This window comes from Triticum aestivum, chromosome 5A (genome assembly GCF_018294505.1).
Source record: "Triticum aestivum cultivar Chinese Spring chromosome 5A, IWGSC CS RefSeq v2.1, whole genome shotgun sequence".
Lineage (NCBI taxonomy): Eukaryota > Viridiplantae > Streptophyta > Magnoliopsida > Poales > Poaceae > Triticum > Triticum aestivum.
In genome coordinates, this window is record NC_057806.1 from 22327192 (window position 1) to 22332418 (window position 5227).

A 5227-nucleotide genomic window follows, 5' to 3' on the forward strand; every position below is an offset into this window, starting at 1 on the left:
TTTCATAACATCTTTGGCATGTTGCAGTCACTTGTTTCACTTTTTATTAACTGTCAAATTGTTATTGCTTCACTAGGTCTGCGTCTAAAAAGAAAAATAGAGTTATAAACAAAGAAATATGTTTGTGCAAGTAGACGGTCAACCGGTGTCTTACCTGGAAGTTTCTCAGGATGGGTGTAGCATATGATGTGCTCCCTGTCAATGGTTGGTATGAACAAATCGATGAGAGGGTGAGATCTCGCGCTGTCAGTAGTCATTTTGGCCTCAAGGTGCTCGATCAGCTCCTGATCCGTGGGATCGAACTTGACGCCAGCCGGCAGCACCGGCCAATCCTTTTTGGACTTGCATCGGTTAATTCCAGTTATATGGTACTCAATGTATGTTCAATCGACTGTTTTAAGATTTCGGCAGATCAGTGGTACTCCAAATCTGAAGTCCACAATACCCGAAGACGCTGCCGGGATTCTTGTGTCACCTCACGCGCAGCATTTTGTCACGTCAATTCAATGTGTGGACATGATGAATAATTTGACCGACGTATACTAGTACTACTACTGTACTACTTACTAGTCGTATTTAGTGTCACATTTTAACCATAGGTTTAACTAACAAAAAGTCAATGCATATAACCGAAAATTATTCTATTAAAAACTATGTTCAAATACGAATAAAACGATATAATTTTTTGTGACATGCATTAACATTTAGTTAGTGAAATTTATGATCAAAATTTGACACAAATTATGAAGGGGACCAGTAAACCAGGAGGGAGGTAGTAGTACGAGTAGTGCAATATACGATATAGAGGACTTGTACAAATTTAAAAATGAGGTAAGAAGTTACAAGGCTATGCGACAGACTTTCTAGGCTACATGAGTAATATAAAATATAATTCCCATTGGACAACACTTTCACCAACAAGTACACACTTAAAGCCTAATTGATATATATATATATATATATATATATATATATATATATATATATATATAGAGAGAGAGAGAGAGAGAGAGAGAGAGAGAACGACTTTCCTATCATCACTAGCAGTAGAGGGTGCTATCAGAACCCTTGGTTTGCATCAAGATCCGAACTTTTTGTATGGATAAGGTTCTGAATTGTTGAATTATAGATGATCACATATACAGAAGAGGAAGGCATGTGAGGATACTTTCTGGCAGCGTAGACATAAATGGCAACCTATGCTCTGAGATGTCAGGCGTATTGATGGAATGGAGGCAGCTCCTTTCTATCATCGGTCCTTGGGCTGCATCTGTTTTGGGAAAGCCTATTGGATAGCTTTTGTTGGGTTGCTAGGGTTGTAAGGTTCCATTCATTCCTGGCTTTTTTAGTAAATACAACTTCCATCTGGTTGCGTTGTGTGGCAACAGTTCGGCACCTTTTGAATCACACCGGGCAGCCGCACTTGTTCTTGATGTCTTGGCTGGCGCCAAGTTTTGAAGAAAAGATCAATTGTTGCATACCCAACTAAGAACTACAATAAATCCGACATTCAATTCAGTGTTGGAAGTCGTGCTAGTTTGTGCCCATTATACATCCGAAAGGAGAATCGAATGCATACCAGAATGAGTTTCAAGTGAAGAGGATAATGTATATCACGTGGCAGCTTGGGCGCCATGACTCCATCTCTTTGGTTGTAGTGCAGATATATACTTCTGCATCCGTTCGACTGTGTCTATGATGGCAGGTACTGATGGAGGTAGTTCAATGGGAGGTTCGTCCAACAACATTGCTAAGGTTGAAGATCATTTTGGAGGGATCATCATGCAGCCCCTGTGATGTTCCTGCTGGAGGTATAGGCACTCCAAGCCGGTTCAGCGACATTCAGGTATAAATGCTTCTTTGTTTGATATTTGCAGGAAATGCTCATATATTTGTTGGACTTCATACTAAAATGGTACTTTAACTGTGAAGCTTGATCCCCCCAAACAATCTCGTGCCTTTGACCAAAACAGGTATCAATGCTTCTTCCTTCAGTGCAATAGGATGTGCGTTGTGTCTCCATGGAATGCTAGTAAGCACTGTAAGTGGAAAATATACCACTAGCTTGGTCAGTTCAGACTTAAGCTAAAATTTCAGTATATATAATGACCCTTATGTTGATGAAGGCACGTTTCGTTGGTGTGATGTGGAATCAACGTGACTTGGATAGTGAGATTCGGCTTGACTTCGACGATCGTACTGGCAGAATTCAGGCCAGGATATGGTATTGATTTGAACCCAAGTTTTTCTTCATTGAGATAGTAGCTTCTTTGTTGTTTTAAGATCTTCAATTCATTCCTATTAGGACGCTGGAATCAGAATTCATGCTTTCCGTGAATACTGCAAAGTAACTGCCTTGTTTGTCTACCGTTTTGTTTTTTCAAGTATATTCCTTGTGTACTTTGTCCAAATGTGATGCTTAATTTGCTATGCACAACACAAAGGAATGGAGAATGCATTGTGATGAATGGTAGTATCAGGGGGGCTAATGAGGGCATGCACATAAGCATGTACTCCGTAAGGTACGTTTGTTCTGGTAATCTGTGTAAGCTTTGAGCACTTGGGTGCTAATTTCTCTGACTATCGTGGATATCTTAGCAACCCAGCGATATATAATTTATTGACCTAAATAAGCCACTTCGAAACTTTTCCGAAAAAAGCCACTTCGAAACTTGCTGCTTTGATTTGTATTTTGAGTCATTGACATATTTGTTTCCCCGCCTGATGCTGAATCCAAGCCATCATGAATATGTGTTGTAGAACTCATACGCCTCCTGCTCGGATTTTTTTTGAAACAAGGCAAAAGACTTGCCATTTCATTGATTAAGCCAACAGCTGGTTCGAAAACAACTGTTTCCCAAGTTTTGATGCTCCTTCAATTGCACGCTCTATAGCACTTCGATATGCTTCTATTGGTGCCCGGAAAGAATTGCTAGTTCTGTTTCTGTAAAGAAAAACAACAAGGCGGTGCAGCTTGTTAATATACTCAGCACAAAAGTCTATAACTCGCGGATGACTGAAAAGGATGCTAGTAAGAATAAAGAGACATTCGAGAAATGATCATCCTACCACTCGGTTGACTACTGCAATGCTTCTTACTTCATTTACCTGTCACCGTGATTTACGAGAGAGAAAAGTCGGGGCAAAATGTACCTGAAAAACGATGCAGAATTGCAGATACCGGTATTAAGGTGATTACTTCTGCTGTCTTATCCATCCATCGTTTCCCGGCATGGTCGTGGCGGCATCGCTGGTCTGCTATCGTTCTCGTCTTCAACAAGATCCACGGCGATTGACGGGTGATGTGAAGGTATCTGGCTATTGGTTCTGGAGAAGATGGGATCCATGGGTGCTTCTCCTATTGCCACATCTACCGCCGAGAACTCTGTAGACAATGATCGCATAATTTTGGATGACATGAAAACTGACACATTAAGCGGTATGCAGCTGAAAAACTCACTTGGGTAGTCGACGAAATCCTCACGCTGCGCTGCACCGTCGTTCTAGATTTTTCCAACCTGACGCCGCTCGTCTTAGCTGAGATGAAGGGGACGTCTCTCTCTCTCTCTCTTTGGTGTGGGCGGCTCAGAGAAGAAGATGGTATGGTCACGGCTCACGGGTGCTATTCACATCCTGCAACCACGACAGTCTTTTGTCCATGGTTTGGTCACGGGTGTCGTTCACATCATGCAAACTGGTTCTCTGAATGGCTTGCCAGAGTTTTTACCATGGTCATGGGCGTGGAGATTTTTCTTTCATTGCGTTCTCTTGGTCTCGGATTTTGACGTGTGGACGTTGTTGACCATTGTACTATTGAAAAAAAAAATCACGTTTGGACGAACAACATTTTAAGGTTTTCTACCTTTTTCCTACACCCACCTTTCCAAAAGATAGGGCACCAGTTGGCTTTTCTGGTCTTTGTCGTTGCATAACTTTGATTACGATTTTCATGTATCATATGTCTATACAATTATTATATGGATATATATGAAAATAAAAATTGCAATACAAATACGACTATGCATCCCGCAAAAAAAATGTTATTTATAAATGTTTAATTCATATACTTCAATATATAATAGTGGTCAAAGTTATGCATCAAAGACCAAGTAAAGTTGAGCGTGCCTTATATTTTGGGATGGAGGGGTACCTTATAATGACGCTGTTAACACGCTGGTTCACCGAACTTCGTACAAAGGTTTGTTTCATGGGCAACCAACATCTTCCGTACCATGTTTGTCAAAAATAGACATTGCTTTCAACAGCAAAATCATAAATCCAAATCAGTAAAAATAATAACCATAAATCCCATTACAAAGTTTTTTGTGATAGTCATATTGTAATGGTGCTCAATACGTTAACCATGGCTTGTTGATGGTGTTCCTAATAAATTGGTGCCGGTAAAAATGTGTACTACACTGGTTATGTGTTCGTCTTCCCAGCTAAGCTATGAGCGGATCCACACCGACCCACACGGGCGGGGCCAAAACAAAGTCTGACGTGCAGGTCACCATCGACGTCCACGACCAAGACTGCCCCACAAGCGCCGGATTCCAGACTGGCTCCTCCTACACCTCCTCATCATCCTCCAGCATCACCCCATCCTCTAGCTCGGGAATGGCGACATCACCAGCGGCCGACAAAGCAAGCCACATCGCCAGGCCTTTCAACTCCTTCAATTCGTCAAGCCTAGAGTCCTTGAGCACCTTCTCCAAGACCTCGTCCTCCTCCTCCTTTGCTACAGGTGGAGATGTTGGTGGGGACGGCGATGTCGAGGGTGCACACGCGCATGAGGTGGCATGTGAGCACGCACGACACGTGGTGGGCTAGGAGAACGCGCGACATGGGAAGCAAAGAATGACTCCGCCGCAGGACATGCTCATCCCAGAACCAATTTTCCTATATTGGTGACGCAATGGTGTGCCTCAGGGTCCCAGAGTATGTCTGGAGAGAGAAGGGATTGTCGGTGGTTGATCTCGAGAAGACGAACGTGTACGTCGGCTGCGTTGGCTGGCACTGGACGTTGCGACGTGCCGACGGTACTGGGGCGTGGTCGACCCGCTGCCTTGGGCTGACTTGCACCTGCTCACATGCGAGGTCAGGAGTATAAGGATGGTCAAGGCGGTGGTGGACCGTTGAAGGGAGCTGCTTGACCAGGGTGATACGCCGTGGGTGTATAAATGTTAGAGGTATAAAAGGCTCCCGGTCCAATAAAGATAGTGCACAC

The 5227-nt window shown here is 43.0% G+C and overlaps 2 long non-coding RNA genes across 2 annotated transcripts; one reads left to right on the forward strand and one right to left on the reverse strand.

The window, feature by feature from the left end:
• The first annotated feature begins 1603 nt into the window (after nucleotides 1–1603).
• LOC123106395 (uncharacterized) lies at nucleotides 1604–2484 on the forward strand. Its single transcript, XR_006451317.1, has 3 exons — nucleotides 1604–1846; nucleotides 1933–2041; nucleotides 2127–2484. It is a non-coding gene; the product is annotated as an uncharacterized lncRNA (long non-coding RNA).
• A 231-nt stretch (nucleotides 2485–2715) lies between these two features.
• LOC123106394 (uncharacterized) lies at nucleotides 2716–3893 on the reverse strand. Its single transcript, XR_006451316.1, has 3 exons — nucleotides 3461–3893; nucleotides 3154–3385; nucleotides 2716–2944 (listed from the first exon to the last, which is right to left on the reverse strand). It is a non-coding gene; the product is annotated as an uncharacterized lncRNA (long non-coding RNA).
• Nucleotides 3894–5227: the final 1334 nt, after the last annotated feature.